This window comes from Carassius carassius, chromosome 17, assembly GCF_963082965.1.
Source record: "Carassius carassius chromosome 17, fCarCar2.1, whole genome shotgun sequence".
NCBI classification, from domain to species: Eukaryota; Metazoa; Chordata; class Actinopteri; order Cypriniformes; family Cyprinidae; genus Carassius; species Carassius carassius.
In genome coordinates, this window is record NC_081771.1 from 27,684,293 (window position 1) to 27,696,653 (window position 12,361).

Below are 12,361 nucleotides of genomic sequence, written 5' to 3' on the forward strand. Positions count from 1 at the left end.
AACTGCCTGAAGATCTCAGATGCAAATTGTGGGCCGTTGTCTGAGCGGACCACTTCAGGTATACCATGACGAGCAAAGATAGACTTGACATGATCAATCACAGGTCCAGATGTTGTAGATGTCAGTTTTGCTACTTCAAAATATCTGGAGAAATAGTCCACAATGACCAGGTATTGTTTGCTGTCTATCTGGAATAAATCCGCTCCTACAGTGGACCATGGTCTTGGCGGAAACTCAGTAGACATCATCTTTTCTTTGAAATTGACTCTTTCACGGCTGCACACATCACATTTCTCTATCATGTTTGTCAGCTCTCTGCTGAGCCCTGGCCACCACACTGAATGCTTAGCTCGCTCTCTGCATTTTGTTATTCCCAGATGGCCCTCGTGCAGCTTGGACAGGATGTCTGCCCTGAGTGACACTGGGATGACTATTCTGCTGCCATACAACAGTAGACCCTCTTGAATTGTGAGCTCACCTGAATATTGCAGATATGGCTGGAACACTCTGTTAATTGAGAATTTATCTGGCCATCCTTCGACACAGAATTTCTTCAAGTGCTTGAGTATGGGGTCGTCATCCTGGTGTCTCTGAATTTCTCTTAACCTCTTTTCTGTAGCTGGGAGATTCGCTACAACAGAGTCAACATAGAGGTTGATTTCCTCCTCCTGCAATCCTTCTGCAGTGTGACTGACGGGAGCTCGGGACAGCACATCCGCAGTTGCGATGTCTTTGCCAGCCACATGTGATATGGTGTAGGCAAACCGCATTAGTCGCATGCGCAGGCACTGTATGCGTGGAGGAAGTTCATCTAAGCTCTTTGAGCCTAGTAGAGGAATCAGGGGCTTGTGGTCGGTTTCAATGTGAAAACTCTTTCCAATTAGGAACTCTGCAAACCTCTCACAGGCCCATGTTGATGCTAGTGCCTCCTTCTCGATCTGGGCATATCGCTGCTCAGTGCTGCTGAGGGCTCTCGAGGCATACGCCACAGGTTTCCACTCTGAGTCTGTTTGCCGCTGGAGAAGAACGGTGCCCATCCCATATGAGGAAGAGTCAGCGGAGACAAGCGTTTCAGCATTCGGGTCATACAATGCAAGCCCTGGGGGTGTCGTCAAATCTTCTCTTATGTTATCGAAGGCCTGCTGTTGTTGCGGCCCCCAGGCCCACATAATGGACTTTTTCAGCAGGTCTCTGAGTGGTCGTGTTTTCTCAGCCAAGTGAGGCAGGAACTTCCCCAGGTGGTTTGTCATCCCCAGGAAGCGTCTCACTTCGCTGACGTTACTGGGGGCTGACATAGCTTTTACAGCGCTCACTTTATCAGGGTCAGCACTGACGCCTGATGCCTCAATGACCTGCCCCAGGAACTTCATCCTGCTCTTAGAAAACTCACACTTATCGTTGAGCGTCACTCCCGCCTCCTGCAGTCGTGACAGTACTTTCCACAGTCTCTCATCATGCTCCGCCTGTGTGGCTCCCCAGATGAGCACATCATCCATCTGACATAGAACCCCCACCAGGCCCTCCAAGATGCGTGACATGCGCTTTTGGAAATGTTCTGGTGCTGATGAGATCCCAAAACACAGGCGTTTATAACAATACCCCCCGAACGGAGTTATGAAAGTGGTTAGCAGAGATGACTCCTTGGACAGTGGAATCTGCCAAAAGCCTGCGTTGGCGTCTAGCTTTGAAAACACTTTGGCCCCAGCGAGCTGTCCTAAAGTGTGTTCAACTGAGGGGAGGGGATGCTTCTCTCTCATAACTGATTTGTTCAGCTCTGTAAGATCGGTGCATATTCTCACCTTTCCTGTGCGTTTCGGCACCACCACCATAGGCACACCATTCAGTGGGCCCCTCCACCTTTGAGATAACTCCCTGCTGCTCCATACGGTCCAACTCCTCTCTGACCTTTGGCAGGAGTGGGAGGGAGATGCGCCTGGGAGTTGAGAGGGAGAAAGGCTGAGCGCCTGGTTTCAATACTATGTTGTACTCGCCCTCCATTTTACCGAGTCCACAGAAGAGCTTAGGGAACTCCCTTTTTACTGTCTCTTTGCAGTCCAGGCTGATGTTATTTATTCTGGCGACCAACTGCAGTGCCACTGCAGCAAGCCCGCCTAGCAGTGGTGTGCACAGCCCCTCCACAACGTAAATTTCCTCTTTAGTACTTTTACTGTTCTTACTGAGGGTGGCTATGAACTTGCCCTTCACATTCAGACGAGCCCCTCCTGGCCCCAGCAGAACCCTCGTTGACTTCTCCAGCCTGCTGAACTGGCCCTGGTTATACAGCATTTCCGATATAGCGGTGACGTCTGCGCCAGTGTCAATTTTAGAGCGTGCATTGAGATTCTCCACATGTATGTCTGTCATCCATGGGCTGTCATTTGCGTCCGCTGACAGTGAACCCAGAAATGCAACTTCCTCACCAGTGTCCTCAACCACTGTAGCTACATGCATTTCACACATTCTTTTGGTTTTGCACACTCTGGCGTAGTGTCCTTTTTTCTGCAGTTATTGCATATTACCTCTTTAGCTGGACATTGTTGTTGGCTATGCCATCTTGAATCACCGCATCTGCTGCATTGTACCTGTCTTTCCTTCTGTTTTTTCTCTGTTTGCTTGTATTGTGGCTTGAGTTGTTTTGCGCGTGCGCCGTTGCGCTGTCGCGCATGCACGCTGTCAAGCTGAGCATTGGAAATATCTACTTTAAAGTTCATTTTTAGCATTTCTTGTTGCTTCTTCACCTGCTCACTTTGTCTAGCTCTGTTAATTGCTTTCTCTAGAGTCAGTTCGGGATCGAGTTGTAGCTGTTCTGACAAGCGTTTATCTCTCAGACCCACAACAAGTCTATCTCTCACCATTTCGTCATGCAGAGCCCTGTATCCGCAGTGCTCCGCTAGACAGTGCAGCGCAGTGTGAAAGCTGTCAGCCGACTCGCCCATTTCTTGCTGCCTCTGGTTAAACTTTGCCCTCTCGAAGATCACATTTCTGCGTGTTACAAAGTGAGCATCCAGCTTTCTCTTAACTGTGTCGTACTCACTCGCTTCCTCTGGGCTGAGGTGCAGAGATACCAGTATATCCTCCGCCTCCTCCCCCATTGTGTAAATCAGTGCATTAACTTGATTTTCGTCCGCTTGTGTCTCCAATCCAGATGCGATGCGGAATCTGTCGAAGCGTTTAATCCATTTAGTCCAGTCTTCGGCTTTAAATGTGAACTTTTCTGTTGGGGAAACTTGAAACTGATTCATTTTGCCGTCTGTGAGCTCGCTAGCATTAGCGTTAGCCCCAAACTTTCGGTAATCGGCAGAGAGAAAGCAAATAAACAACTAGCCTGCGTCCTGTGTTATCTCTTATTTGTTCGACGTCCGTTAATATTACGTTTTTGCTTCTGACACCATGTTATGTGTTTTATAGGTACACCGTAACCTTTATAGGAGGCTAAACACAAGGACCACAGCTGCACATCCGTTGAACCCACGGCTTTATTATCGTTCCCCCCTACAACAACAACCTACACATGGTTCCTACCCCATTAGTTAACCTGATACTACACCCAGAGCTGAGGTATTGGTGGAAGTATAGTACAAGATCAAGTGTACCTGTTGAATGTTGCTATAGTTGACAGTTTGCCTACAGACATGATTCTGGGACAAGACTTACCAGTGTTGAATGAACTTTTAAGCCACTGTTAAAGTCTCTGGAAATGCCATTGTGAACCCGGTGGAAGTCTCTTGTCCCGCCATTACTCGGTCGCAAGCCAGGGCAGGTCTTCAGCCACTGCCAGATCTTGATTGTAGTCTGTTGCAGGGCGGGACTAGAAAAAGTCACGCCGACAAAGAAGGCTTGAGAAGTACCTCGGTAGACCAGTCTCTGAGCCTTCTGTAGAGGGTCTCGATGTTAGTGGGAATATTGCTGAGTTACAAAGAAATGATGAGACGTTGAAACCTTTGTTTGGGAAAACTGCTTCTGATAAACCATCAAATCTATGTAATGAGAGGTATGAGCTATTGAATAAAGTGTTGTATTTGCAAGTCAATGATGTGACCCGTCTTGTTGTACCAATTTGTTGTCGTCCACTTGTCTTGCACTTAGCACACACAGTTCCGTGGGCTGGGCATCTAGGCCAACAGAAGACATATGCACGCATCAGCTCAGTTTTTCACTGGCCAACATTATATACTGATGTACTGACACACTGCAACACATGCACTATATGTCAAAAAACCAGTGCTGTGACCCGGCGGAACAAAGCACCCTTGCAACCTCTCCCTGTGATTTCTGAACCTTTCAGGCGGATTGCTATGGACATTGTGGGGCCTCTGGAGAAAAGCAGTACAGGTCACCAGAACATCCTGGTAATCAGTGACTATGCAACGAGGTAACCAGAGGCTTTCCCACTCCGTACCATCACCACACCAAAAATTGTCCATTGCCTTGTACAACTCTTCTCCAGGGTAGGAATACCAGAGGAGATCTTGATGGACCAAGGGACAAACTTTACGTCAAAGCTCATGGGGCAACTGAACCGACAGTTGGGCATTACCGCTATTAGAACAAGCCCATACCACCCACAGACCGATGGCCTGGTGGAGAGGTTCAACCAGACCCTCAAAAATATGCTGCGGAAGTTTGTTGCAGACACGGGACGAGATTGGGACAGGTGGCTACCTTTTGTCCTTTTTGCTTACAGAGAAGTTCCTCAAGCGTCGACAGGTTTCTCACCGTTTGAGCTTCTTTATGGTTGGCAAATGCAAGGACCGCTGGACCTCCTGCGAAAGAGCTGGGAGGAGAGTCCTGCAGCCAAAACCAAGGAGAAAGGCATTGTACAGTATGTGTTGGAGATGAGAGACCGTCTAGAGCGGTACCGGGAACAGGCGAAAGAAAACCTGCAGGCGAAACAACAAGCATAAAAGCGGTTGTATGATCAGCATGCAAGACTACGGCAGTTCCAACCAGGTCAAAAGGTATTACTCTTACTACCAACCTCAACACACAAGCTACTGGCGAAATGGCAAGGGCCATACACTGTGGTCCGTAAGATGGGGCCAGTGACTTACGAGATTCACCATCCCGACAAGGGGAAGTCCAAGCAAACCTACCACCTTAACCTGTTAAGAGAATGGAGGGAATCACCAGAAAAAAACGGATGGTGAAGGATGTGGAGGAGGAAGATGGGTCTGAGGTCGCGGAGAGGCAAGCATCTGTGGTGAGTCTAACTCACTTAGAGGACATCAAGTGCCAAGAATTGCAGAACCTACTAGACCAGTTCCCCACTCTGTTTCGTCAGAGGTCATGGACAGACAGAGATAATACACCACACCATACACCTTACCGACTCCACCCCATCCAGACAGAGACCTTATCGTGTACCTGAGAGACTGGTGGAACCCCTAAGGAAGGAAGTTGAGATGATGAGAGAGTTGGGAGTGATTGAGCCATCGTTGAGTGACTGGTGCAGTCCCATGGTCATAGTCCCAAAGAAGGATGGATCCTTACGTGTCTGCATCGACTTCCGTAAGCTCAATGCCCAATCCAAATTCGATGCATACCCGATGCCACGGATAGATGATCTGCTGGAGAGAATAGGAAAAGCCAAGTACATCACTACACTAGATCTCTGCAAAGGATATTGGCAAGTACCCCTAGAGCCAACTTCCAGACCCTACACCGCTTTCAAGACTCCGTTGGGGCTCCTCCATTTTACTGTGCTTCCTTTCGGACTGCATGGAGCTCCTGCAACGTTTCAGAGATTAATGGACCGAGTCTTGCAAGGATGTGAGGAGTGGTCTGCAGCGTATCTGGATGACGTAGTCATACACAGCAACTCCAGGGAAGAGCACTTACAGCACATGAGACAGACCTTGGAAAGGATAACAGAAGCGGGATTAACATTAAATGTGACAAAATGTGAGTGGGCAAAACAAGAGGCAAACTATCTGGGTTATCATCTGGGCAATGGGCAACTACGTCCTCAAGTTGAAACCCGGGAAAATGAGAGGCCAGTTGTATACCTCAGCCGTAAGCTTTTGCCAAGGGAGACTCGCTACTCGGCAGTTGAAAAGGAGTGCCTCGCTATTAAGTGGGCCCTGGAAAGCTTAAGGTATTGCTTCTTTGGAAGAGAGTTTGACCTGGAGACAGATCACCAAGCCCTGACCTGGATACATTCTATGATAGATCACAATGCCAGACTCATGAGATGGTACCTTTCATTGCAGCCCTTTAACTTTAAGATCCGGGGGGATAAGGGGGGATTATATGTGAATTAAGTGTTTGGTATTTATGTGTTTCGGTGTTGTTAATAATGATGTATTATGGGGGGGCTGCTGAGCAACCAATGGAGTAGGACGTGTGTTTAGAGGCTCCCGCAGATATTCGACCGAATCGTTATTAATCGGGTTTTTTTTGGTGCAAATCTTTTAAAACAGATACCCAAGTGCTTGTTAGCATTTAGTTTGAAAGAGTTACAATGTCTGGAAGGAATACTAAACTTCGTGCTACAACCCAGCAGCAGAGGCCTGATTTACAGGTGACACCCTCGGTTGCGGGTGGTTCGTCTCCGCCTTGCGGCTCGACCTCGCCCAGGCCTGACGCTCAAGTTAACGTTACAGATACGGCCGCTTTGAAGCTCGAACTGCTAACGTGTTTGAGACAAGATATTGCGGAGATTTTTAAAACCGAACTCCGAGCGGCACTGGGAGACGACCTATCTACAATCAGAGCGGACTTGCAAGCCGTGAAAACCCAGCTGGCATATGATAAAGCAGCTGCGGATGCTGAGTTAGCCTTACTCAAAGGTACTGTGGGTGAAGTGGAGGTATCCCTTTCGTCATGTACTGACGACATTGTTGATCTGAAGTGCAAATATGAACGCTTAAGTTTCGAGTTTTCCAAGTTGGAGAATAAGTGCGAGGACCTCGAATCCAGATCACGCCGCCAAAACAAAAGAATCGTTGGTGTTTCTGAAGACACGGTTGTTAACACTACCGCGGTCGCCGCCCTGCTAAAGGACGTACTGAAGTTGGATAAAGAGCCGCTATTAGACCGAGCACACAGATCAGCCCAGCCGAGGCCCAGACCAGATGAGCGACCTCGTCCCATTATCGCCAGATTCCACTACTACACTGATTGTGCAGATGTTTTGCGACGCGCAAGAGAGGGCCAACGGTTCGGTGCGGGGAACGTGAGGATTAGTATTTTCCCCGATCACACTGCCAAGGTAGCCCGAGCCAGGGCTGCCTTCAATGAAGTTAGGAAGCACCTGCGAGGCGTTGAGGGGGTCCGCTAATGTCTTTTCTACCCAGCCCGGCTGCGGATCACCTATGGAGGTGTGGAAAAGGACTTTGTTTCAGCGGACAATCCTAAAGCTTATGTCGAGAAGATGAACATTGGGTAATATTTACAAGTGGCATCTTACAGTCATATCATGCCTTCAGTTTACATTCGAATATTGTTTACATCCTGTGTTTATATATTTAACGTTAGGTTAGGCCTGTTTATTTCTTAATTTGAGATTCCTTCATCTCTCTTTATAATTTCTTTGGTGAATTTAAATCGAGGTGTAATAACGCTCTACTTTAGCTCAATGTTATGTTTATAATATAAGTTTAGTTACGATGAGCCAAGTGTTTATATTTCCTCTTTACAATTTAAATTAGGCCTAGTTAGCAAACACACTTGATATCTTATTACTATTAGATCGACCCGTTATGGGGTATATTAGTATTAGCTGAACCTTAATGTCAATTGATTCTGTGGGAGTGTCTCTTAGGTTTACCTTAAGTGATTCTCCGAGTTGTCACTGTTGTGGCGACAGTTTTTCCCGGTTTTGCACTGCTGTCTCCCTTATGGAGACTTTGTTTTGGTGTATGTGGGTACATGGGGTTATGTATGTGTATGGGTGGGAATTTGGGGAGGTCACTCACCCTGGCTTTCTGGTTTTCTTATTTATTCTAAATGTGTTCTGCTAATGTTAATTTGAATCCTAATACGGGCAAGCCAATTCGTTTTCTCACTTGGAATATACGAGGTATGAGCAATCCTGTTAAAAGATCCAGGGTTTTTACCCATCTGAAGCGGCTTAGCGCTGACATTGTGTTTTTGCAGGAAACCCATCTTAGACTTAAAGACCATCATAGGCTCCGGTCTTCCAAACTGGAAACCCTTTCTTGCTGTCCGAAATCCTCTATATCTGCCCTCATATACTCCTCTCTTCCAACCAAAATTTCGCTGTATGTTAAAAACCCTGTGGTGCTTAATACTTTAAAAGTTTGGTATCAATTTAGGAAACATTTCAAATTTGTAACATCATCTCCAGTTTGTCCACTGTGTAGGAATCATTTGTTCCCTCCCTCATCTCTTGATTCTACTTTTTTAATATGGCATAGCAAAGGTATACGTTGTTTCGCTGATTTGTATTCCAATGGTATCTTTGGAAGTTTTACCAATGTGTCATCATTGTATGGATTACCTGTGAACCATTTTTTTAGGTACCTTCAAGTTCGGCACTTTGTTTCAAAAAGTTTTTCTAATTTTCCCTTCTTACCTCCTCAACAACCATGGGATAGATTGCTTGACTTTAAGCCACAACAAAGAGGGATTGTCTCAGAAATTTACAATTGTATTCTGGATCTTTGTAACTACTACTCAAACTCAAAAACAAAGACTGCTTGGGAGGAGGAACTGGGACAACAATTCAGTGAGGAGTGGTGGCAAGAGGTCATTGATAGACTGAGTACTGTATCATCTTGTGCACGTCTTGTACTGATTCATTTCAAGGTTGTACACAGGGTCCATTTCTCCAAAGCAAGATTATCTGCAATTTTCCCTGGAGTAGAAGATAAATGTGAACGATGTCTTAACCCATGTTGTCATTTGAGCCACATGTTTTTTCTTTGTCCACGGTTACACGACTTTTGGTCTGGTTTCTTCAACATAATTTCAATTATAATAGGAATACACCTTCAACCTTGCCCCTTAATTGCTATTTTTGGGACCCCAGACAAATCAGATCGATTTAATTGGGCACAGAAAAAAATTCTCAAATTCACATCTTTATTGGCCAGACGTCGAATCCTCTTACAGTGGAAATCTCCAAATCCTCCATCAGTTTCACAGTGGCTTACTGATGCTATGCATTTCTTAAAACTTGAGAAAATCAAGTACACAATGAAAGGAAACACTGACAAGTTTGTTTATGTCTGGCAGCCTTTTCTATCATATTTTGCAGACTTGCAAGTCTTACCAGACTAAGTCCTGTTATACTTTATATTTGTATATGATTTTAAGTAAGCCGGGGTGAGGTGGGGTGGGGTGGTTTGGTTATGTCTTTTTCTTTTCTTGTTTTCTGTTATTTTGTTTAAAATCTAAATTGTAAAAGTTGTCAATTCTATGTAACTCGATTCAGTTTTCACTAAACATTTTAGTGGGTATAATGTAACTGTTAAGAATTTAAATATATATCTATACCTCTCAGTGGGTGTTTTCAAAGAAGGTGGAGTCTGGCCTATAAAAAGGGAGGCCAGACTCGTAATCAGGACTTGTTAACCAAGTCAGAGTGAGAGTGCAACTGTGGTGCCTCAAGCAAACCGTTTACTGTGGATACGTTTTGGAAAGTTTACATCTTTATGTTTATTTTTATTTATTTTGGTACTTTTTAGGTTTTTGTGTTCACCTGTCTATATATATTTCACTGTGGACCGTCTGTGTTTTTGGCACTGTAAATAAATTACACCTTGCACGAGAGTGCTCTGCGAGTATGCCATCATTTGTTTACATCCACACGGACCCAAGTTACCTTTATTCCTTCCCCAGAAGCGAGCAGTGGCGGTCACTTCATCACACTGTACATCTAGTGAATGCAATGTTTTGTTTAGTTTTTTTCACAATGAACTTAATTGTTCTCTTGTGCCTGTAAATGTAATCTCTTCTCACAATGGTGCTGAAGGGAACCACTCCAGCCAACACCGAAACCTGTCCCCATGTCACTTCATGTGTTTTGCTGAATCATATAATCATCTAGTCTTTCACACTAGGAGAAATCCGGAAGTTTGTAATCTCATTATGGACAGAAATTAAAAGAACAAGCCTCACATTCTTCAGTGTACAAACTAATTAAAGACAGAGCTGGATTTTAAGTTCATGTATTTAGACAAATTTAAAGTGAATGCATATTAATGCGATCCTGCCAGTAGATGTTTTGTTTCTGTGGCTTCTCCTCAAAACAAACTATTTATTCAGCAGCTACCTCAACACACTCATTCCGTAAAAGACACATGATGTATGTATAGCCGCTACTATGACAGTATCGCATGCTATATTCATCTAAAATTAACAATATTACAAAATTTCTTAGACAACAATTTTTTAGCATAGATTAAAAGTTTTTGTACTAAAAATTAAGATGTATTTATTAATGTGTTTAAAAGATGTTTTGTGCTTAAATATACATGTTTCCCGATAAATTACCCAGACATTATTTAAAATCTTAACGCCAAAGTGTCCGTGATTTTTCTTTTATCGACATACTATATGTTCAGTATGAATATGTCTATTTTGGGGTGAAATGTATGTTTGTACACTTATGAAATACTTATATAGTCTTATGTGAGTAGTTTTACTTTCTCTATACGTCTAAAAATATGCCATAAAGGCATGGAAATGTTCATAACAATACAAAACCAACCTGCTTCTTTCGACAGCAAATTTTAAGATTATGATTATAGTTTAATTCTTGGTGATCCAGTGATCACTTAAAGGATGGTTCAACCAATGACATCTGAATAGACCTCATACTGTATCAGAATATGAGTCTCTTTTCACAATGATTGTCTCTGTAATTGTCTTTCTTATAAGTCTTCTTTTTTAGTAAGTTCTTTCATTTGTAAAGCATTATGATTTCCTGTCACTGTTGTCGATATGTTGTCAAATTGTGAGGAACTATTGCTGAGTGAACCAGTCCATTGCTTCTAACAGTTTAGCCGGATTTTTTTTTTTTAATTGTCTCGCCTTAAGATTATTAGCATACCTGCTTGAAGGTACATAAAAGAAATGGTCACAACATCTTAATGCTTAATTTTGCTTTTATTTAGCAGGGATGCACTAAATTAATTCAAAGTGACAGTGAAGACATTTATGATGTCACAGAAATTTCTACTACAATTAATGCTGTATTTTACTTTCATCAAAGAGGCCAAGACTGCATTTATTTAATCAAAAATATAGCAAAAACCATAACACTGAGAAAAATTACAATTTAAAATAATGGTTTTCTGTTCATGTTCAGCATCATAACTCTCATTACAGTCTTCAGTGCCACATGATTCTTCATAAATTATTCTAATATGCTGCTTTGGTGCTCTAATAATGGCTCTTATTATTATCCTAATGGCTGTATTATTATTATCATCATCATTATTATTATAGAATATCAACTGAATATCAATATTTATTAATATTATACTATTATAAATGTGTGTACTGTAATATACTGTGAATATATGTGTACATATGTGTATGTAAATGTGTGTAAATAAAAAAACTTTAAACATTTTTATAAGCATAAGATATTTCTTTCAAATACATAAAAAATATTCATTATTACAAACTTTTGAATACTGTATATTTATATATCTAACATAAAACCATGACAATAAAAAGCATCCAGTGGTAACACTTAAGAAATTCCTTTCAATTATCGTGTTTGCATTATTTCATTGAATTTGCAGCAGCTGTATCAATGTAGAGAACATCATTTAAAAACATGATTTAGTATTTTGTAAATGCAATTTCAAGTGTCAGTGCAGGATCCTGCTACACTTCTCTTGGCTCTGGTTTTAGCACACGGCTGATGATTGAGTAAAGCTGCCATGTGCTCTCTTGACTTGTGTTTGTTGCTGTTTGTCATATTGGTCTCATGTCCCTCTGTCACCTTATTATGAGTTCATTTGCTTTACCAGCTCTACTTCATTGCATTTCCTTCCGTGTTACTAGTGTTTAGTTTCTCTGTGTCTTGTGCCAGATCGTTGTTATGCCCATTGAGCCGATTTACCCGAGTCCTTTCTGCCTTTTTGCATGTGCACCTAACAATAAAATCTGCTACATGATAAACAACGAATGGTGATTTCAGGATTAGAGGATTGTGATTATTAATATGATTATAGTTAAGTGAGAAGCCTCATGCACCTGTGATTGCCAAACACTGGTATAAGAACACAAAGGCAAAGCAATCTTATACAATTGTGTGGGCAAAACGAAGTCTTCTGAGATTGTAGTGTTTGGGGCTTTTCCCTTTTAAATATCTAGATCCGCTTTGCTCGGAGACAGCGGTTTTGATGCCAAGAAAGCATGTGAATTCTCTAGAAAGGATAAT